Source organism: Dermacentor albipictus, chromosome 6 (assembly GCF_038994185.2).
Source record: "Dermacentor albipictus isolate Rhodes 1998 colony chromosome 6, USDA_Dalb.pri_finalv2, whole genome shotgun sequence".
Lineage (NCBI taxonomy): Eukaryota > Metazoa > Arthropoda > Arachnida > Ixodida > Ixodidae > Dermacentor > Dermacentor albipictus.
This window is the reverse complement of record NC_091826.1, coordinates 17,841,243-17,865,329: the sequence shown is the minus strand read 5'-3', so window position 1 is coordinate 17,865,329 and position 24,087 is coordinate 17,841,243. Positions and strand designations below refer to the sequence as shown.

Below are 24,087 nucleotides of genomic sequence, written 5' to 3'. Positions count from 1 at the left end.
CTGGGGCACTCAATATTTAATGGAGGAACGCCGCACCGGTGCTGCTCCCATATTCTTGAAAGACACTCGAAGGAAAGCTTTAGCTGCCAAACGAAACAGATATATAGCCGCGCGTGATAACAACTACGCCGGCACGATGACAGCATTTTGCCACAACGACGACGACAACAACTTCATGGCGACGACTACGAACTACCGGCAACAACGACGTGATGGAACGGGGTTGACGTCGACGCACCTACCTTAAAGTGACGTCACAGAGACGATAAGGGCATGGCGATAACGTTGGTATAGCAACGAGGACGATGACGGCACGATTACGATAAAGGCAGGACCACGACGGTGACGGTACATGGATAACAGTGTGATTTCGAGATTCGAGATTGTATCTATACGCTTGGGAGAAATGTAGATCGAGTTTGCTTTCCTGGAGTATTCTGAGAGCGAAACATGTTGACGATTTCCCGCGACAAACGCAACCAAATCTCGTGATGTAACCAATTCACAACTCTCGCTGTAAAAGAAATGGCGTTCGCGTTAAGCACACTCTCTCCGAACTTTGTTTCGTTATCGACATGTCGGTTGTGAAATCCCGTGAATTCTAACGAAGGAAACACCGTTAACGTAAACTGAGAGTGATTGCGTCTGACCGCATGATGCGTACGGTAAAAAAAGGTATATAAGCGCAATAAACGTATGAAAGTGTTTATAAAGAAACAACGTACATAACGAAGACAGAAGTTGACCTGAGAAAAGTCTGTATAGCGTTGCAGTCGTTCAAGAAATGCAGTGCCCTGCGGCTTCGTTGCACCGGGGTTTCGCTGTACCCACATCGATACTCCGGGCCGGTATATTTTTACTCGCAATACCACTCGCTTTCGAGCGATGATCGAGTCTCGATCGCACTCGTGTATACTTCAACTCGTTCCTCGCGTGATGTCTCACGGACAAGAGTTTTCTCAGCTTTTGAGGCTGCATGGCTTCCTGCGCCATCGTGTGCAACCTGTACTCTGAATTCGCAATTACACGCAATTGCGTCGTTGCCACGCTGGCACTCGTACTGGCCAGCTGGGGAACGCTCGCCAGATTATTATTATTTTTTTGTTCTTGTTGTTGTGGCTATTGTTCCGCGAGCGGGGCGGCGCGCCCATTGTTATGGGCGCTAATTACATGCATACCCGCTCGTTTTCTTTTCTCGTGTTCTGTAAACCCAACATGAATACGCGCATTTGTCTCGTGCTGAGAAAGGCGCTCATTGCAGAGCTACGTGGAGTCAATATGCTAAGTAGCACTTGTACTTTCTTGATAATATTCCAATTCTAGTTATGGGTTGCTCTCATCAAAATGAACTATGCCCTCGAAACATGTACTTGTAAACTATTCTATGGTTATTACGTTTTGTTGCATAAGCTTTTTGCCTTTGAGAAAGCTTGCCACGTTTTGTGATAGAAGTCGTTTGTTGTTTCATACTTACTGTGCGCTTTATACAGGAACTCGGCAGTCCTCCCCGCGTATTCTTTCATGTCCCTGCCACATCTACCTGGCTCGCCTGTACTCTCTGTAACCAAGACAAATACTCTCTCTCTTTCTCTCTCTGCAAAGCCTAAGCCTAACCGCACTTAAAGGCCCATTGCAACGAAATTTCGTTTTGACTAAATTGGTTATCAATGCGTATAGTGTTGCAGTCCTGTTTTTCCGTCTTTGCTTCCCTTTTCCCTTCCCGTAGTGCTAGGGCAACAAACCGGAGGCTTTAACTCTGGTTAACCTACTCGCCTTTCTCTCATTTGCATCTCTCTCTCTCTCTCACTTGGCAAAGCTGCAGGGCTGGTACTTGCCTAATTTTCTTATCACAAGCTTTTCAATGGCGCCCAAACAGACGACGCGTGTACCTGGCGGTTAGTGCATGTGACGCCTGTACCATGGCACGTTGCCTCCGAGACTTCTTCAGCGCGCGCAGCACAGGCGCGGGCGCCGCACAATCTCGGAGGTAACGCCGAGGAGCAGCGCCTTATACGTAATGCGATACGGACAGAAGTAGATGCACACGCTGCTATACCTTCGTCCTTCTTTAGTAATACAGGGAGGCAGATCTCCAAGCCCGCTCATGCACGTACATGATCCTATTCTCGTCTTCCTTCCCTTTACCTGTAGTCATGAGGCACTGCCAAGCCCAACTTAACCCACTAGCTGAGTTTGGAGCACTGCAGGGACGGAATTTTACGGCCCGGGACCAGCCCGAGCACCTCGTACAAAGCCCGGGCCCATGAATATATATGAACGGGCCTGACACGTGCCCGCCGGAGGAACTCAGTCTACATACATGCCTTAAAACAGTCACAACCACTACGGTGTATTGTAAGATGTTACAATAAAACTGCACGCAGTGGCCATAAAACACAGCCAACACTTTCATTCTTTTTCCCCCAAAGCACGTGCACAGCTAACCTGAAATGGCTGACACGAAGCAATACCCGAGTTAAAAAATTGCCGGCAAGGTATTTTATTGTACGCAAGTGTACAAAAAGCTTGTGCACACTTTAGCTTGTAAAGCCCAACGGAGCACTATAGTGAAATACGTGACAGTTTCGCCAGGTGGCGATGGCATCGGCAGTGACTACGAGGCTCAGCGATGCGCGTTAGCTCGTCGCACGCTCCTTTAACAATACGCGGAGGGGACATATGACGCTACGCAGCACCTGAGACTAGCTACTACAGCAGCTAAACACGAGCAGCTCCTGTAAATATTTCTTGTGAAAAAAAAATAAGAAAGAAAGAAAGAAAGAAAGAAAGACTAAGTTTATTGGTGCAACAGCAGCTGAATGCTCAAACGCGCATATTCTTTCTAGGGCACGAAAAAAGTTATGGCAAGAAATGCGCTGTCGCACCAACCGCTCTGAGCCCGTGAAGAGACAATTATTATGCATAAATTTAGGGCTCGTGGAGAACGCTGCGAATACCGTTAAGGCGGAAGCTATCTATGCGTACTGCGGTGGCCGTAAGGCAATCGCAAGTGTGGTGCAATAAATAAAAACAAAAAGGACGTCAAAATGACACAGTGGGAATAATATGATTTATCCAGAGCGATAAAATAGCTCAATCGCAGAAAGCGGCGACAGTGGGACCGCATATGAAGAGCGTTTCGTAGCATAAATTTTGCATTGCCATTTGTTGGGCGTGTTTGTAAACTGACTTGGAAAGCATATTTAGCGCCAGCAAACAAGGACAGGCGCATTGTGGTGTCGTATCCCTTCTGTCCTTGTTTTCTGGCGCTAAATATGCTTTCCAAGACATAAATTTTGCTTTCGCGAGATCAAACCTTCTTTTTTTTAGCAACAAAGCACCAAAAAGGGGTAGAAGCCATTTTACACTAATATATCTAACAAAGAGGAATTCGAACTTATTTTTTAATTTTGTTTGCTCTGGTAATTAGCAGCCAGTTTTTTATTCCACTTGTCGCTTCACTTTTGCACAGGATACCTCGAATCAATGCAGAATGCCCGCGTGTGTTCGAAATTGAGAGAGAGAGAAAAAAAAAAAACGCCAGTGTATTTAATTTAGGTGGGCGCTGAAAAAACCCCCGGTGGTCAAAATGAATCCGGAGTCCCTCCCTACGGCGTGCCTCAGATTTTGATCTCCGTTCAGGCGCATAAAACCCCAGAATTTTTTTTGAAATGCTCAACTTATCGTCCTTTTAGGATTAATCTCTCTCTGGAAGAAAAAGAAAGGAAAAACGAACCGAGAGAGGTAGATACAAATACAATATATATATATATATATATATATATATATATATATATATATATATATATATATATATATATATATAAAGAACTTGAGTGGTGCTACAAGGTAAACAGAACAAGTATTTAATTTCGACAGTTTCGATCGGTGGACCGATCTTCGTCAGGGTTTAAACCCTGACGAAGATCGTAATGTAAACCCTAAATGTAAATCGTAATGTAAACCCTGACGAAGATCGGTCCACCGATCGAAACTGTCGAAATTAAATACTTGTTCTGTTTACCTTGTAGCACCACTCAAGTTCTTTACGTTTGAAAGGTAGCCTGAAGAAACCCTCTTTGCCTACATATATATATATATATATATATATTTAGTGTGCTTTGGGCCAATGCGTCAAATAAGGTAAGCTTCCGTCTCGGTAAATCTGCGCTGTCTATGAAGCAAAAGAGGTACTTCCATACCGCTTCTTTCTCGTATGGTAATTATGGCTCGGTCACCGAATTCTTCGCGTCGTGGCTGGCATCGCCGTCAACTGACAGCATCAGGCCCTTTTACTTGGTGCTAAATGCTTGGTGCTATGGCCACGTCGTTTGGTGAGCATGGTTGAGCACTCTCTAGAATGTCTTACCTTGTTTTACCCCAATGTTACCCAATGTTACCTTGTTTTACCCCAATGCGTAATATCGCGTTGCAAGCATACATGAAAACACCTGAGAAGGTGCTATACACATGCAAGGGAAAGGTTATTGTGAATTTATTCTCTGGGAGATAGAAACGTCTTTCGACGCTCGTAACAAAGGCGAATCGAAGAAAAAATTGCGCGAATAATAATCATCTGTCGGGGCCTTCGACGCTTGCCTCGCATGGATGCTCCTCTTAACGATTTTTCACCTTGTATATCGCGTGCGCTTTGGCTGTCACCTCAGGAAGGTGTCCATTCCGTCGCCTCAGGAAATCGCCAGTCGCATACGTGCGTGACGAAAGACGTAACGACCGTATTCACTGTCCACCCGCCACGACTCTCTAAAACAAAAGGAGGCCAGAAAGAAAAAAAAAAGTAAAGGAAGGAATTCGCGTAACTGCGTAACGACAGGAAACGCTACAGCCTTTGAGAAATGCCGTCCCATTGTCGTTCCTCAATTTTGTCGTAGCTTTCACCCCTCTTGTTTCTCTGCTTTCGCCTTTGCAACAACGTTTCTCTTTCCCTATTTCTAGCACCTTTCTTTCTTTCTTTCTTTCTTTCTTTCTTTCTTTCTTTCTTTCTTTCTTTCTTTCTTTCTTTCTTTCTTTCTTTCTTTCGTGTCGTTCCTCACCGTAAAGAGCTTCGCCGAGAGCGCTAATAGCCGTCGTGTCGACGTCTTCAAACACTCGACGATAGGCTTAAAGAAAAAAAAACGAAAAAACAAAGAGAGAAAGAAAATAATGGAAGACGCATGGCCGATGGGCCTGAAGAGCCAGTCCGGCGCCTTGTCTGAATAGGCTATCTTCTAGCGGTAGTTAAGGAGCGGTGTGAGCTTATTGTTGTCTTCGGTTTTCGTCAGTGCCATGTCACTTTGTTTATATTTTTCGGTTTCCTTCGTTGACTTTTCATTTATTTATTGTTTGCCCGCATCATCTTTCCAGCACTTTACGTTGCTCATACGAAGCCCTTAAGCACAGCCGGAGGACAAGGTTAAAAAAAAAAAGAAGGAAAACGCACGAAGTAGACAGATCTGCGCGGGGTTCCGGGAAACGTGGGCGATTTAGGATTTCCGATGAGGCGGCTAACAGAAAGAATTGCCGGGGCTTCCTCAGCGGCAGCCTTTCAATTTCCTTTTTCTTTTTTTTCTTTCTTTCTTTCTTCTCTACGTAGCTTATTTCTTCACTGTCTGAACTTTATTTCTGTACTTCATCGCTTCCTTGTCCTTTTTTTCTTGGTTTACAAGTCCCGTTTCCTCTGCGCTTGGCATGCACGTCTCCAAGGTTGCGCATTATGCGTCGTCTTTCGTGCCGTGCTATTTTCTTCTCTTGTTTTCGTCGAATTTCTTTTTCTTCCTTTTTTTTTTCTCTCGTGAAAGGAATGCTTCCGATGACTTTGCTTGTACGCTTGAATCTCCAACCATCTCCGCGGTGGCGAAGATGGTTGTGCGCCGTAGGTCAATCGTAATTGACGGGACAACCAACAATCGAAGAGTTTTGTTTCAGATCGGTGTAGAAGAGGCCATGCATCACTCTTACACATGTCGGTGGGATCGCGACTCTGGGAAGATGCAATGATCAAGCTGCAAACGATCGTTATTGGAATCGCATGATTCCAATAACGATCGATTCCGAATAATTGGAATGATAACGATTCCAAATAATTGAATCGCAAAGGAACTTTTTGGACCGGTGGTTCTATCAGTTTCGATTGGTCTTCAATGCCGATGCCAGCGTCGGCATTTCGACTGGACGAAATGCAAGATGACTCGTGTACTTGGATTTAGGCGCGCGACGTGGACAAAATTAATCACTTGTACCCCACCACGGCGTGCCTCACAATGAGATCGCGGTTGTGGCACGTTAAACCCCCGACTAAGAAAAAAAAAAGGAAAGAAAGCTTATTGGTCTTCGGTGCTTATGTCAGTTTGTTTACATATTCGTGGGCCAAAATTTCCATGGACGCACATCGCATTCTGATTGGGGCGCACCAGCTCCCGCCACGCATACAAGTCGTGTGGACTCCGGGGCATGAGTCCTTGCGCGGCAGTCAGCAGGCACATGCCTACGTCCGAGCGCACGAACGCCGAGCAGTTCCCCCCCGAGCCCACTAACATTAAAATACCAGGCACTTCCTAGAGCACTATCGCCTTTCGCGACGAACACTACCGCCGCCTCATAATGCTCTGACGCGAGAGTAAACCGTAACATGGCGGAAACTACAAACAAACACGTATCCACACTTCAGCCTCTATACCCCGCCATACATCCTGCGCTGTATTTCTACAAATGCTCACCCTGCGATCAATGCGCAGCGCTTTACCATGTGGTACTCAAGGTAAAGCTGTACCATGTGGCTTGCTCAAGCACATCAGAGCTCGCACCCATAACACATTGCGCCACACGGCAATGGGACGCGAAGGGCAACCGAACGGGACGGGCAGCTAAGGCCGCTGGACTCCTGGACTGAGGGGACCACCCACTTCAGGGCGGAGAAACTACCTACGCTCGCGTGCTCTTTTCCATAAAGTTTATTCTCTCTTTGTCTCGGCATCCTAAATAAATTAGTTTTATGTACTTGCCTATAGCTTTGTCAATGTTTCTTTCGATGTGTGTTCCCTTTAGTGGCGAATACATATTTTAACGAGCAAATACAAGTCGTCGCTGAGGGCACAGAAGCGAAGAGCGAGTGCTTTCTTTTACTTTTTATTGATTCATTCATTCATCTTAGACTTCCTAAAGAGAACATTAAATATGAACGACGACGAATGCTAACTACACCAAGTAGCAGTTCTTCGAAAGTTGCTATTTCGTTCGTGCTCACTGCTCTTTCTACGGTCCCTCCGGCACTGCAGAGGTACCTTTCCTCAGCGCTGCCTCCTTTATATTTTTTTCAATTTTTTTTTCTTGTTTCTTCTTTCTGGGACGTACGTCGTGGGTGATCTGCGGCACACGCGTAACACCCTCGAATAAGTAGCGAAAAATATTCGATAGACTTCAAACTGCAAGGGGAAGGAGATGGATGAAAGGCGGGAGGGTGTACGTAGAATTAGAGGCAGCTTTCCGGACGTCATCCTTACAAGATCTGCACATAAGCCTCCTGCCAAACCGTTTCAGACGAAACACCGATGTTGCCTTCACTGGCGAGTTCATTCACATTGTTCCCCGAACCCTTCTCTTGCCTTTCGAACTCGGACTTCTGCTTGGTACGGTACGCTTTCCGTTTTCACTCAGTCGTGATAATAAGGTGCTGCGCTTTTCTTTTCTTCTCTTTGCTTTTTTTTTTTGAAAGAGAAAACTGCAGCCATTTTAGCAAGACGGATGACACGGAGAAAAGGCCCGTTGCTGGAGATGGAGGATGCGAACGCCTTCTTCCCGGCGTCTTCCCTCCGTCGGCTATATAGTCGTCTGTCCAAAAGAAAGAAAGAAAGAAAGAAAGAAAGGAAGAAGGAAAGAAAGAAAGGAAGAATAAGAGAGGTGGTACGAGTGACGAATCTTTCGGGGAAGGCGCTCGGTCTTTCTTCGGCCCACCACAAAAGGAGCCGCCCCGGGATAATGCGCGAATCTTTTACAGCCGCCTTCACTGCAAAGGCGGCGGACGACTCAGAAAGGCGCTATTTCTTCTGCGCTGCTTTTGGGACGGGGAAAGGCGAGGTTCCCTGCTGTCCTGGTTATCTCTGCTCGAAATCAGCGAGAGTGTAACCGCCGGCAATGCGAGGGTTGTTAAGAGCGCGGAACTCTGACGGTGAGCCTCGGGCGCAGTAGTGTGGTGTGGTAAAGAAGCCGTACGGCGATAAGATATGGTAGGGAGCGGGGCGACGGGCTTAAGGTGCTGCGTGCATTTCTATGAGACAACCCTTATGCAATTAGCAGGGTAGTGTTCTGAAGCGATGATTACGGATCAGATGCCGTGTTTTGTAAGCATCGTTTCCTTCCAGCTCTATTCGTTTCTAATCAAGCATCCTTCCGCGTAGCCAATACCGGCCATAGCTGAGGTGCGGCTTCGCGTCACTCAATGACGAAAGGCAAAAAGAATGGAAAATTAAAGGAATCCTTACAGGATATACGGACTGACGAAAGGCAAAAAGAATGGAAAATTAAAGGAATCATTACAGGATATACGGACCCTTATTTTGTGATGATAAATTCCATTTTCCAGTCTCGGTATCTCTTGGCCATTCGTCATTGGTTCGCTGGGGCGGTGCCTAGCCGCCTTTATCGACAGGAATTAACAACATTCACGGCTTTTAAGCGCCAAAACCACTATTTGACTATGAGGCACGCCGTAGTGGAGGAATCCGGCTTAATTTTGACCGCCAGCGGATCTTTAATCTGCCCCCAAGTCAGGGGACACGGGCGTGCTTCCTTTATTTTTTTTTTAATTTCACCCCCATGGAAATGCATCCACCGCGGCCAGGATTTGAATCCCGCGATCTCGTGCTTAGCAGCGCAACACCATAGCAGCTAAGCCACCGCGGCGGCTGGTTATGCACAGGACACACACTTCGGCGTGATGAATGATAAAAGATTAAAGAAAAATACAATCTGATCATCAGAAAATACCGCCTCTGATTGCACAAGAAATATGCCATCTCCACTGGGTGTTTGACTGACGCTTGGTATAAGTCCGCTGTTTTGTTGTTTTTTTTTATTTCGGTGACTGTTGGCGACTACGGGAAGGGCGGCCCTGGCACTTCTGTGACCTGGATCTGCGTTCCAAAGTTTCCTGCTCAAGCATCTACAGCGGGCATTCACCACGCGTCTGGACTCAACCCAGAGACGAGAAGTGGGCTACTCGATAGGGAATTAGGGAATTCTCAGAGCTGCCAAGCTGCGAACTGATCAGATAGGCAGTGATATACTAATACGAGACGGCTTATGGACTGTAAGTCTTCTAAGCCACTACTGCAAGTTCTAAACGAGTACCGATAACTACGAAGGCATGGTAGCAGTTTCACTAATTGTGGACACTTTAACCGTGCCGTAGGGAAGTGGGGAAGGGGGTGGGGAAAATACAAACAGTCAAGGAGAGATTGAGAGTGCGAGAAATTTCAGTGTGAAGTGGTGTAACTACACTTTCGTAGAATGTTTTCTACTATTTTCCACTGGTGACCGTTAAATACCCATTACGCCTCGCAATACAGTCACCGACATCAAAAAGCTTGACACAGGGAGTAAGCAATAAGGAAAGAATGCAGGTTAGCCAGCAATTAGCGCAGTTAGCTGCCCTAATCTCTGGCACGCGGAGGATGACTAAAGGTAAGGAGAAGAAAAAGAATGCACGAGATGACCAGTGTGTAGTGGGCTCTGTCGCTATCCACGTGTCTTTCCGCTGATAGGCCTCCTTGGAAACCGTGTTTCATCGCAGCACAATTACGGAACTCCCACAGAGAGCACGAAATCACAGCGCAATTGTTCTTTTTACCCCTTTCTCTATAGGGACAACCCGCTGTGATTTGCTGTTATCTTCAAAACCACCTGCTCGCTTGGACAACAGTCTCGTGACACGCTTTTGTGACACATCGGTTGTCCACCTCTCGGCAACCACTCGAAAGAGGAGTCTCCTCAGTGGTGGAGGGTGTAATTTAGTCGCCGGAATGACTCTGCTCGACGCCGTCCTGCCCCAGAGCATTCCCACTATTTGCCCACTTGTTTAAGAACAATGAACTTGACCTTGGCGACAACGTAACTCGGGGGTCAACGGTCTCGCGTGCCTTTCGTCAAAGTTGCTTAAAGCGCTGGAGGCGATGACTTCACTTCGCAAGCTGGTTTCTAAATTCATGAAGCTCTCTTCGAATAATTATCGAGTTAAGCAAGCAGCGTCTTGCACGCAAGCCTCCTAACATGCAAATGGGCCCTAGTTCTGGCTTGACTTAATTTAGAGTTTTATTGTTCATATGATTGATTCATGAACTAGGTGCCCGACTGGTTGATGGTTAACTTGAATGACTGAATGATTTCCGGACTCATTGGCTTGTTCATTAATGGTCTCATTTTCCTGATGACCAACCAACCGGCTGGCAGGATGACTGGTTCTCACTGATTGGCTGACTCATCCGGAGCCGTATAATAGGCAGCTCCAGATCAATGCTGATCACCCGAGGTTCCTTAACGGGCACCGCTATCCTTCGCGACGCAGTTTGTGCCTTAGTCATTCGTTCACTTGCAAGCAACTCGAACCTTCTGAGGCTACACTCGAAGCAGCCTCGACAAAAAGCGAACCCTCACAGAAATTCATCGCAGACTGTCCGACGACTCCGGTCATTACCACGCAGAGGGAGGGACACACCCATCGTCGCGTTCCCCGTCATGTGTCAGAGTTGGCAGATCGCTTTCGCCTCGCAATGACCCACTCTTTCCGCAGTATATCGAACTGATCTGTGGCACGGACACTTCGAAACCGGGTTGCAGAGACCGCGCCTCTAAAAGAGATGTCAGAGAGAGAAAAGAAAGACAGACAGGAGGGAGGGAGGCATGCGTATACAACACGCACACGCGGGACGACTGATCCACGGGGGAAAATGGACGTGCGCCCACTTCTACTATAGATCCGTTTCGTTGTGACGAATACATATCGACGGCGCAGTGCGGTGTTTCGAGCGTCTCGGCACTGACAATTCACGGTCCGCGAGGGTAAACGTTTCGATCAGCCGATCACAGTGTTATTCGGTCATAGTCGAGCGACCCTTACAAAAATTTTTAGTAACATTTTATAAACCATCTTTAGACAAATGTTACTAGAACCTATCGACATTCTATAAACCGTCTTTAGACACCGTAACAACTTCCTAGTAACCTCCTACCGACTATTGGCCACCGATATTGAATTGAAAGTATAGATACAAAATGTCGATATAATTGTTACCGACTGCTTATTATCTTATGTCGTTAGAAAGTCAACTGTGAAGCGACTATTTATTGACCACCTTTATACATCCTAACGACTTGCTAGTAACATCCTGTCGACTATCCGCCACAGATAGTTGACAGGATGTTACTAGGAAGTCGTTACGATGTATAAAGGTGGTTAATAAATAGTCGTTTCAGTTTTTAGGAAGTACATAAAAATTTTATTCAGAGGTAATTACTTTCGCAATTATATATTGCAAAAATAAGCTTTGATTATCTCTGAATAAAATTTTTATTTGCTTTCTAAAAACTGTGCAGCGACTATTTATTAACCACCTTTATATATCCTAACGACTTGCTAGTAACATCCCGTCAACTATCTGTCTGTGGCGAATAGTGATTGCCAAGTGGCTAGGTGTGGCATGCAACAGAAGAAGACAGGTTTCCATTTGTGCTTGAACACATCCATTTAATATCCCCGGGCTAGTAAGGAGGACGAGTTCTCCAGCTGCCCTGGAAGTAGGCTGAAATGTTACGTTGTGTAGTTTAAAAAAGAGAAGAAAAAAGGCAATATATTAGTTTTGCTACAGTGACATTGCAACACACCATGCATCTGTTTCTTAAAAAGGAAGTGCACAAGAGACAAGCTTTCAACCCTGTCAGCTCTAAACATCTCCACCTGTTTTGTGCAAAGTCCTAAAAATGCATGAAATGACTGAATTAGTGCATTAAAGCTGGGAGCGTGGTGGATGTGCGTAACACCAACAGATGCACGACACATAAACTCTATCATGCCAATTGTCATCTACAAAAAAAAGCTGTAAATCAACTTCTGTTTAATGAACTTCGATATTCGTATTGTGACCAGTACATGGAAGTTTCATGTGTGAATTGTCTTAGGAAAGGCAAGGTGCCAGTCATAACTGTGCTGCAGCTTTGCTTGGGCACAGGTACATAGAACAGTTGACTTTTGTGTTGCACTTAAGAACTACGAAATGATACAAGCAACATGTAAGCAGTTGAATATGCATTACGGACGTTCTACAGCAAGATTAGAAAATGCCTTTGCTGTGCAGGCAGACATTGTCAAAGTGAGCTTGTTACTAAACATGTTAGCTTTCCACAAGACAGGATATTATATTATCAGTGCATTCATATGACCAGGGCCTCTATCACAAAAATACATATGCCAACAGTAATGACAATTTTCTAGTTATGGTGGCAAAGCTTGCATTATAATATGCTATTATAATCAGGTTAATAGCTATTTTAGCAGGAAAGAAAGGAGTATACCCTAAGATAGCACTGAAATTGCCATGAAAGGAGTTTTGTTGAAAACAGCACAAAGAATATTAAGATGCTTCTTTGTGACACACATACCTACTATGGTGTCGACCTTCTTGGAATCCAAAGGATCTTTCTGTGGAAGGCATTTGAAAGCCGCCCAAAGAAGGACCTCCCTTCAACGTCTTCTATTGAAAAAGGAGCCTTCAGGAGGCCCTCCGCGAAGTGAAAGCCTGAGTTGTTAGCATCCAGGCACAGCCTCTTCAGCAGGCCCTTTTCAAAGTATACACCGTCACCGATGACTACCTGTGAAAGAATACAACCACAGATTCATTTTATACACGTTTGATCAAGGAATGGTTAGGAAGTAGGGTAAGGTTTGCAAAAACGGAAGTCGCTGCTTCTTGTTGATTCGGTTTAGAGAACAAAGCAGCCTTACGTATACCATACATGCATTGTACTGAGCTGTGTACTTCTACGTAAGACTAGAAAGAATTGGGAACTTCAATGCGAAAGAAAGACATGCATCTGCCTAGAACGAAGCAAATGTGTGCCACCCCTTGACACAGAGTGAGATCTGGTGCTGTTTTAGTGATTAGCAGACATTGAAAGCTTCAAGCCTCACAGAGTATTGGGCCAAGCTGTGCTCGATTAGCGACGCACAAGTGCTCGAGAACTATCATACAAGATGCAATTGTCTTCAAATACAATTCTGACTTGCCCTTGCAGACATGCAGTTTTCAATTTACTAACTGCACTTGGGTGTAAAGATTTTGTCTGACAGAGTGAATAAACCACATACACAAGCAGCATTTTCATAGTTAGCATAGTCTTTAATAGGTACTGATACCTTCAATTTAGAAAGCCCTGTATATTGGGCCTCATCAAACTAATTTCACAAAAGGTTTGTCAAGGTAGAAGCATAGAACTTTAGTCATTAGAAGACAGGTGAAAGGATTTAATTATTGCAAATATTACTGAAGATTACATTTAGACAGCTCATCCCAATGAGAAACTGATGCAAGCAGTTTGTACATGCCACATAAGCATTTAGATATCAAAAATAGGGATTAGAGAAAACCTTCCCTTAGAGGTTCATTAGTACAAGCAGCCATGCCCTCGAGGAGACATAACTTCTCTTTCTGTAGGCAGAAAGAGGCTCGAGTACTTTATTGACACATATATGTGCCCATGCATACATGTCATCTCTGTTGTAAACCTTTTTTTCATGTTTCATGGTGTGTTTATAACATCTCATTGTGCACAAAATTTGCGTAATAATTTTAAGACCGCGATTTTGTAGCGATGGTATTCCTTTTCGCTATTCGTTAGTAGGCTGACCGACGCCCCGGCCCATGCTACGTACTGCATGCAGCTGCCGGCCGTTAGCGGTGGGCGAGAAGAGTGATATAGAATCGAGGGGTAAGTATCGCTACAAAATTGCAGTCCTTAAATTATTACGCACTGCCGTAACCTACGATTGCAAGAGCTGACATCTCGTTATTAAGATTTGGTTGGTCTGTCTTTCTTAAAGACCGGCGGCTGATTGAAATGTCTAGATTAAAAATGCACCTCGTTATTGTAATATCGGCCTATATCCGCTCTGTAACATAGAAGACAAATACGTGAAGACACTCAAGAACATAAACAATACACACAGGTTCTCGCGACGCGTACCTCCAAACCGAACTATATACATACAAAAATCTTCATACAAGCTTCTATCTGCTTAAGCGTCAAACATAGCAATCGTGTGTCAACGCGCGAAGCCCATGATACATCGACGCATACATTACACATGTACTGTACTTGCTGGAATGCCTATATAGCGAATAACTTCTTGCCAGGAAACTACCGAACGAACACCAACTTTCAATGTGTTTTCATAATTGTGTGCTCATTCAGGCATAGCAATCAAGGCGGGTAGCAGAATGCACGCACGCTGTAACATCAGAGGAAGCTTTCCTGAAATTGCTTGCTAAATGTGCACAGCAACATGGCTAACATACGATAGGAAAGCGCTTTGCTCTAGCTAGTTACACAACGCTCATTACGTAAATCATAAGCTTCAAGAATGCGCGCAAGCGCCAAACTTGCTTACCTTTCAAGACTTGGCAAACGCTCCTTCGTCTAACAGGTACAGAGGCACCGACGTTTCTCTGGCGCAAGCACTGTAGAACTTCCGATGAACTCCAGCTCCACAAATGCACAACCTTCAACAGTCTTCCATACACTACAATTCGAAGCCCCAGTACCAGGCTTTTTCACGAGAGCACGGGCAGGCAGCTCGGACGGGCGCTGTACTAGGGCACTCACTGACGACACTGGTGGATCGCTCGAAACACACGGCGAGCTAATGGCGTTACACGAGTCCGGAGGGTTTGGGAAGTTTACTGCACACGACAAGGAGCACGTTTTGTCTAGGCACTTCTAAAATATAACTCAAATACCACCTTACTGCAAGGAACATTCACTACAACCAACGTGGTGTGTCGACCAAACAAATACTACAGTAGCGCCACTCTGCGGTTTTTAGAAAAATGCATCTTAAATGAAAAAATTGCGTGTTTTTTCCTAATAACATTTGATAGAGTCCTTTAATAGATTTGTTTCGTCCAAAAGTGCGTACTTTGTACTTTGTGATATGAAGTTTAAGGAAATGTATATATAATAAAAACTAAGCGGATGTTGCCTTCAAGATTCGCAATTGCTTCAGGTGCATGCAGGTTGCAAAAGCACGGCCTTTGAGATCAGAATTTGTCACTCAAAGGAAGTCGTAGTGGGAGGCGGAGAGGCATTTAGGCCCCAATCGTTGGGTTTACAGTGCCTAGGTAGGCTTCCGTATTTATAAAGAATATACGGGGACTTCAGCCGAACCATGAGCGAGCTATACAGACACACGCGGTACGATTCGGTGTCCGATCCGACGTGCGGCGCTGCATGCTACGGCATGAGCGGCGCGTAAGCTCCGCCCACATCCAGCTCCCCAGCTTGAGTTCATATCCACGTCGAGAAACGCAATATAAACAACTCTGCACAACACTGCTTCGCTTTACGCGAACGCTGTTGATAAAATTATGCCCCTGTGAGTGACAGAACACTTCACGACGGCGCGTTGTCCACTGACGGCTCCGCTAAAGCCAGCGATAGGGCCGGTAGGCATAGCTAGGCGGACGTTGCAGCCGACGGCGCTTGCGATCCAGCCCGAGCTCGTCGAAGAGTGCTTATTTTTGCCAAAACAAATAACACTGTACACTTAGGTCGGCCGTAATTAAATACAATTGGTTTACTCGACGCAGTCGTTGCGCAGAGCAAACGTGCAAACGAAGCGAGCGGCCTCGCTCAGACGGTCGGTGTGTGATGTCTGCTCGCGAAATGCCCTCGCGTCGCGGCTCCCGATCTCACCAGTAGCTTAGTGCTAGTGTACAAGGTGCTGGTTTGCATAACAGGCACATGTTCGAGATAATTTTACTGAATTGGTCACTATTTGATGTCAGAAACAAACTGCAGCAGGCAAGGAAAAAGAATAACTGCGAGAAACCGGCCAGCCAGCACCGCCTCCGTGTAGGGAACGTCACAGAAGGTCACATGCCAGCCGCGCTGCCATTGGCTGCGGCCAGACGACGGTGCAGCTGTCGGACACGTCGGACGATGAAAATTTGCCCGGCTTGTCGCACGCCGGACGTCCGAACCGGCGCTTCGGCACGGCAAAACACCTCGATTCGGGCTGCAGTTTCGGCGCGTCGGACGCCGGATCGGACACCGAATCGGACCGTGTGTCTCCCGCTTTTGTTGGCGAACACGAGCCGATCAGCGCGCAGTCCGTGCAGCTCCGTCTAGTGCTAAGGTGCATGGCCTACGGGCTTCTTTGACACCTACTGAGCACAAATTCATGATCACCGCTCATATACACGCTTCCCATGGCACTAGCTGTCGTGTTTTCGAGAATACGTGCCCTCATCTTGAATTGGTGAGACCGTATTTCCTCTTAGCGTCCGGTATTAGAAGCAATTTTTTTCTATGAACATTCTACTATCATCTGTTACTAGGAAGGTGATTAAAAATTAGGAAAACAGTTACTGTGCAAAAAACATTTTTCTTTAAAAGCAGCCAGTCTTTGCATATTCATTTATAGTTCAGATGCTGTTATATATGTTCATTTTTCACTAAATCACTTTTAACAACTTTCTAGTGACCAGTGTTACTAGAAAGTCGATTGAAAATTGTGGAAATTTACAGCTGTCCATGAAACAAGACTGTCTTGCACCAGCCATGTTCACTGAATAATTATAACCTTATTCAATAATATTCATGCATGTTTTGTAACTTGGGTTATGTACTTTAAGAACATAATTATTTTTATTGACTTCCTATTGAATCGTGTTTCTAAAAAGTTGAAATATAGTGTCTTAACTTTCTAGTAACTTTCTTTTTATATGCTTAAGTTAGAAAAGAAGTAACCAACTTTCATTTGACAAACGTTACTAAAAAGTAAAAGTCAATAGGATGTTACTAAAGTTGATACGATGTTGATAAAAGTTCTAAAGAAAGTAAGGAAGCATTTTTGTATGGGGACTCTCGGTTATCGCTTGCGGATCCCGGTGTAATCGGTAATTGGAACGTCGGCGTTTCGCGGGACACGCACAAACTCGTGGCGATTCGGAAAGCAGCGGTCATTCATGCGTGAACGCGGGGCCCTTCGCGGCTTTCTCGGAGCGAGCTGCATTCAGCGGTCGCCCGCGTGATGCATACGGGTATTGCATGCCTCGCACTCTTGTATATGCGCGAAGTTGCACTAATCTTTGTTACACGCTTTGTTTATTTGTTTTTTCGCCGTGCTCGCGGGTCTTCTTATTTTTATTTTGATTGTCATGCTGTAGCTGTGTACACGGATAGCGACTGACTGTTCTTGTAACGCGCGCTTTGACTGAACATTCGCACGTGGCCTGTACAGCGCACTATGACTACGTATGCATATTGCGCTGGCGTTTCTAGAACCAAAACCTAGTAATGTCGTACTGTACGTCAAGCTATATATGTCTGACGTCGGTGATGTTCTAGTGCCCCGCTGTTTTTTTTTTCTTCTGACCCTTTATTTTATATTATTTGTTCGTGTTTTTCTACATATGGCCGCTAGAGTTCATTTTTGATGATGGGAATAGCCGTCCCTTTAAATAGGCCATTTGCATACTGTCTTACCAATGAATAAACAAAATTGTGCTATATTATGGGGTGTTAGGTGCCGAAACCGCGATCCGATTATGAGGCATGTCGTACGAAATCATACGGGGGCACTCCGTATTAATTTTCACCATCTGGAGTTCTTTGCTGTGCACCCCGTGCAAGCTACACGAGCGGGACGGGTTCGCACCCGCGACCTCGCGCTTTCCAGCGCAACGCAGCTTCGAAGCCGCACCGACGGGCCATTTAATAAACAACAGCGATGTCTCGCAGGAATCGTGCGTCGTCTTGGAAGCTACGTAGTACCGAAGACAGGATTCGCGCAGATATTACCGAAACACTGGCGTTAGCGACGCAAACAATTAAAAAAGAAAGATAGCAAAGAGAAACGCAGTCAGTTTAGAATGGTAGCGTATTTTTTTTTATGAAGTTTTATATTTGAGCAGCGTGGTAATCCTACCTTAAGGGCTGGTCCAAGAAGATACCAAGACACTACTTAAGAAGTAGTTGCGCCATTGCAGAGGAGTGCTACGACAACCATTTGATGGATGTAGAATTAAAACGTCTTTTTTTTTTCTTTCGGGTTCATAACTATCGAGTTCTCTTAGAACCTGTCACCCCATTTGTTGGTTTCGCTATGCGAACTTTTATTTCCTATCACAGCTGCTAATTTGATGTTCCAGCTCGGTATGTCATTTGCATATTGAAATATTTTAGATGGCATCTGCAGTAACCGTAAACATTAATAAATAGTCAACATTATGCCGCCAGAAGAAACTTACAAAGATTGCCAAGAACGGCGACAAATTATGGAAAACGAACGATGCAATACTAAGCAATGTGCAATTAGTTAACTGAATTGAAATATAGCTTAGATATTGGCCTTGTCAACGCCAAACAGTATTGCACAGAGATGATTTTGTAAATGCGAAATATCGTCTTGTTGTCCACTGATGTTGTTTTATAAAGCGTCAAAGGTGCTTTGTATAAGACATGAGTAATCTGTTGTGAACCGCAGTTGCAGAAGCCTTTTTAAGGCGTGGAAGGCTCGTTTTGCTTCTGTCCATTCTCTTGTGGATGTATGCAAAGGGGAGGATATATTAAATATACTACTACTACTACTACTACTACTACTACTACTACTACTACTACTACTACTACTACTACTACTACTACTACTACTACTACAACTACTACTGTAAACCCTCTGAGAGCGTTGACTGGGGCGACAGAGACCAGAAATACTGAAACGCTATCCTTTTGTTTTCCTTAAGAGAAAGCGTTTAACGCTGAATTCGAGTGACCTATAGCTGGATCCACTGTGTTATCTTCTTGGTGGGCGGGGGAAGGGGTGGGGGGGGCGTAACTGACATCTACGCAGTACAACGCAGAGCGTCCTCGAAGTGCAAGTGGAGAATAAAGAAAGTACAAGAAATGGGCGTTAGTGCTACGGAGGAACAAATGTCTAGCGAAAGGCGAGTGAGCACTTTTATGATCACTCCTTAGCGCCGTGATTTCCACGCAAGCGGCTGAGTGAAACACTGTAATCCGAGAGTCGCCACATCCCGTGGAACAGCGCGCTTATTCTGAGAAAATTATAACGCTTAGTACATGGCGAGAAAGCGTCGAGGAAAACGGGGAGGGTTGTCCGACAGTTTTGTTTGGTGTGGGGTTTTTTTTTCTAGGGTTTTATTTGTATTATTCGGCGCTAAAGATCTGTCTTTTTTTTCTAAGGTAAGCAACATAGAAACTTGGACACTTATATGGCTACTTTCAGGTGGAAGGGAGATGTGCGCCACCAGAGGAGGAGGAGGAGGAGGAGGAGGAGAGACCAGGAAGAAGAAGAAGGAGGAGGAGGAGAAAAAGAAGAAGAAGAAGAAGAAAAATAGTTAAATGTTAATTTAGTACTTGGATTATATTTTCGATCGTTTATTTTTATATTTCTTGCGGGAGAGGAAGGTCCTGGACGAAGCGCAAGAAAGAGGAAATAGTGCCAAGGCTCGCAGTGCCGTTAATAGTTTAATACGATAGCTTTTCTACGAATCACTTTCTTTTATTTATTTTTTTTCGTTTTCCTGCAGGTTACTATGCCGTCTTTCAAAATATGAAGTGCCAACAGGGACAGCACACTAAGATGGAACAAAGACAAGGCGATACTTGCAACTGTTTATTGAAGTCAAAGGTGGCTGATTACATATCCAGGGGGAGAGAGGGAAGAAAAAAGAGGGAGCGCTAATTGTGTGAATGCGCACGCGCGAGAACACTGAAGAGGTGTACGAAGGGAATCACGATTAATCAAATATCTAAAACGTATCTAAAGACATGCTTTCATTTGCGTAAATATTCAGAGACCGGTTGCTGACACAAGCGTTCCCTCTTTTCTTAATCTGGTTAGCCTCCCACAATTCACGCGCCACAGAATCTTCGCTTTTAAACATGATTGCTGTATCATGAATTATCGCGGCATCACTATGCCGTGATGTCATGACGCACAAGGTGTTCCCGTGGCAGCAGGATATCGCGGGACGTTTTGACACTCTCGCTGGCTGTATGTAGCTTGGGTCGGTCGTCTCATATGCTGCTACATCATCATCATCATCATCATCATCATCATCATCATCATCATCATCATCTTGGTTACGCCCACTGCAGGGCAAAGGCCTCTCCCATACTTCTCCAACAACGCCGGTCATGTAGACGAACGTTTGAGGAGGCCCGATGCTGCTACATCGGGCCCCAAAACGGCAGCATCGCCCAGCGGCGGCGTGTACTCGTGTGAGGAATACAACAACGGTGCAGAATCTTGAAGACTATGCTGTCACGTTGCAGGGAGTGCCACCGGTTACACTCGCCATGAAGTTTCCTACAAAACATTACCGTGACTATGCGACCGTTCAACCACCATCTGTGTGACGGGTACCGCGTATGTATTTGTCTGATCTTCATGCTTGTGGCTTCAGACGTCTCATATATATAGTGGCGTTATTTCATATTAGGCGTTATCTTCGTCATTTCCAAGAAATCTTATTTTATAAATGCAAGAATGCAGTTAGCGTCGGCGCACACGAATAATCATTGGGTATCGCAGCGTCTATAACACCGTATCCGATGGTCACGGCGGCCGTATTTCTATGGGCGCGACATGCGAAAACACCCTTGTACTTAAATTTACGTGCACGTTAAGGATCTCCAGATGGTCCAAATTATGCCGGAATCCCACATTACTGCGTTTCTCAAAATCTGATCGTGACTGTGGCACGTAAAAGCCCATAATTTAATTTTAACACCGTATTTAATGGAAGTGATCAATTTGCAAAGTGACAAAGTCGTGTGAAGCCAAAATGACGACGTTTAGGCAAGTACATGTGCTACCCACTGTCATTCCGTACGCGCTAACAGAACCGCATATCATGCAGTTCTCGTGGATCACTGATATAACCAGAGATCTCTTTCGTAACATTTGTAAGACACTCTATATGGCAACTTCTGCTTGTACAGACATAAGCTGCAAAGTGCATATTGACTGACTGCAGCATGCTATTGTGAAATAAAGGCACATGTAGGGATGCAAAGAAAGGACGCAAACGTACGGCACTGGACGATCGCAAATATCAGCGCACACATATATACAGTGATTGTGCAAAATAAACACCTGTGAGTTCATTTTCGTCCAGTGTCGTCTGCGTTCTTTCTTTGCGACTTGATTTCGCAACCATGCGCTGCATTCAGTCAACACGTGCGACCAACTAGCCCCATCCTCAGCTCTTCTACAGAGGGCAGAGTTGCGTGATGTTGCCACCCGTGGATGAGGCGAAGGATGTTGCAGCTTGCGCGACATTTTAGAAACTCTCGGCAATTACCACGCATAATGTGCATAAACGTTGGTAAGATCCTTCATTGTTTCTTGTAGCTGTAGGGTAAGAAAAAAAAAGCACTCGGACACGCAGCATACGGCGTGCGGCGACGATGTTATCGCCCTTGAACTTTATGCGGAACATCACGCCCACGGCGAAGACGACGGCAGAACTGTGCCTGGAGGGTCCACATAATTGCCATCGCAATAAAAGCGGGGAAAGGAAGCACTACCGGATCGGCCATCCGGTCTCCGATCAGCAGATCAGCGTGGTCTTTCACCTGCGACCCCAGAGCCTAAGAAGCGTGCACGCTCCGGTGCTCTACTGAAGGTGGGTGCAATTCTTCCAATCGTCCACACCGCCACGGGAGGGGTGGAGATGCGGTAACTGGGGGTTGCGCGCGCACGAACTAGCGTCGAAGCAGCCATTACTATTTTTTACTCTGCATCACCAATACCATGCAGTGCAGTCAAAGCTGCAGATCGCGTCAGACATGGCGGGAGCGAGCATAAGAAGGAAAGAAAAAGAACGCACCGGTTTCGGCGAGTTGGTAGCCGAAATTCATACCGGCTGGTTTCTGCGCTCGAATATATTTGAGGGCGAAAGCACGGGAAGTCACAAACGTAATTATATTAGGCAGGCATTGTAAAGTTTATGCATAGTCGGGACATGTCGCAATAGTCACCCAACCGTAAGTTTGTGGTATCACCTCTAGGGATGAAGTTCGAGCGCAGGGGTGATGTGACGGGCTGCTTAATATGACGCGATAGTGACCCAACCGGAAGTGCGTGATGTCATCTCTGTACATGAACTTCACCCTGCCCCACTAATAAAGTTCAGTTGGAAGTTTACGCTCATGTATCTGCTACGCCGTACGTTTTTCCCCTCAATTTGTGCGCGAGAACCCACCGATAGAAAGAAAAGACCTCGACCACTGTGCTCTGTTAATCCTCCAGCGCCTGACATCGGTTGGATATAAGAATGACGGATGGATTAGCGGCGCACAACGAAACAGTGGTCAATCTCTTTTTCATAGTTCTCTCTCTTGATTGGCCGACGACATCCGTGTAGCGTTGAGCGCACTGCGCGGATTTGGGGAGACGTGATCGTTATAGACAGGCAGGCAGGCAGGCAGGCAGGCAGGCCTGTAACAAAAAAAGGAGGTCAGGGGTCAGCGCATATGCGAGAGCAGTGACCCTAGGCGTGGCCTCCTCGCTGCTTTCTTCCCGGATCACCTTGAGGGCTCCCGAGCTGCCGCTGTTGAATCTGCACCGGACGCGCCCGTCGTTGTCGTGTCTCCCCCCTCCCTCCCCCCTCTCTCCCTCCTCGTCATTTCGCTCTTCTTTTGTTGGGATCGCCGGGTTCGCTCTCGCTGCTGCGGGATCGGGGCGCGCCTTTCCATTGCCCGGCTCGAAAACGACAGAGGCAAGAGTGCCTACCGCGTTTTCTTGCTTCTAAGAGAAGGAGCCGCCTTCTGTGCCCTCTAGCAAACACCGAGCACTGACTTACAACGCTGGCGAGTCCTTTTTTTTTTGTTTGCGAACGCTCATTAATTTAGCAAACCAATCGAAACACAGACAGAGATGGAGGCTTCAATGCATTTTCAGTGTATTTGTGTGAGTGATAAATATGTTGTACTATGTTCTCTAATTTGCATACGCATTTCCATGTGCATTGTATTTCAAGTGTGTTCGTGTGATTTATGAATATGTTATGCATTGTGATCTGCATGTTTTCTTTTTTGCCTTTTTCACAGCGTATCTTAGTTTCTACTTGTGCATATTGTATAGCTGCAGCCATGTAACGGTCACCTGGGCCCCACCCCACCAGGCCGTTTTCACGGCTTTTAGCCCAGCGGACATTCCAGCATATTGTCTGGTAAATAAACTTGAATTTGAGTTTGAAATGCGCCACAAGCCACCGTTAAAAGAAGCAGTGCCTTCACCGAAAGTCTGTGGTAACGCCAGACAAGAAAGCGAAGACCTCATAGAAACGTCGGAGGCCAAGCTCATCTCCGAGGACCTGGAACAACAACGACGCCTCGTCGCCAGGGCCAAGGAGACAGCGAAGGCCAGAAGGTTCCTGGAATGAAGAGACCTCCCACCTACAGTAGAACCGGGGCTTACCCCGGGATACTGTTTCAAAAATAAACGTTTATTCCTCGTCCTCCTCGACCACTGTCCTCGTGTTAATCCTGTAGTGCCTGATACTGGTTGGATACTTTGATCAACAAGTGAAATAAAATTTACATTTGACGACAATGACGACGATAATAGTTACGTTTCTTCATTTCTGTGATGTTACGGCGGAGGCGAACGTCTTTCTGGACCGGGGTCTCTCGATACTATCCCCCGTATTCCGAAACGTTTCATCTAGATTTCATGGCAGTTCTTGGTTGCAATAGCGTCTTCTTCAGTCGAAAGGCGGCGCTGCGTGCAGCTCAGTGAGGTGGAAGAGGTGCTACTAAAACCCCTTAAACTTCTTAAAGTAGTGGCACTCA

General features: G+C 45.7%; 1 long non-coding RNA gene across 1 annotated transcript in view; it reads left to right on the top strand.

Moving 5' to 3' along the window:
* Positions 1–23,137, top strand: part of LOC135914430 (uncharacterized) — a 391,576-nt gene extending 368,439 nt beyond the window's left edge. Inside the window, exon 5 of the long non-coding RNA XR_011506934.1 lies at positions 19,511–23,137. This is a non-coding gene — a long non-coding RNA (uncharacterized lncRNA). The remainder of the gene's footprint in view (positions 1–19,510) is intronic.
* Positions 23,138–24,087: the final 950 nt, after the last annotated feature.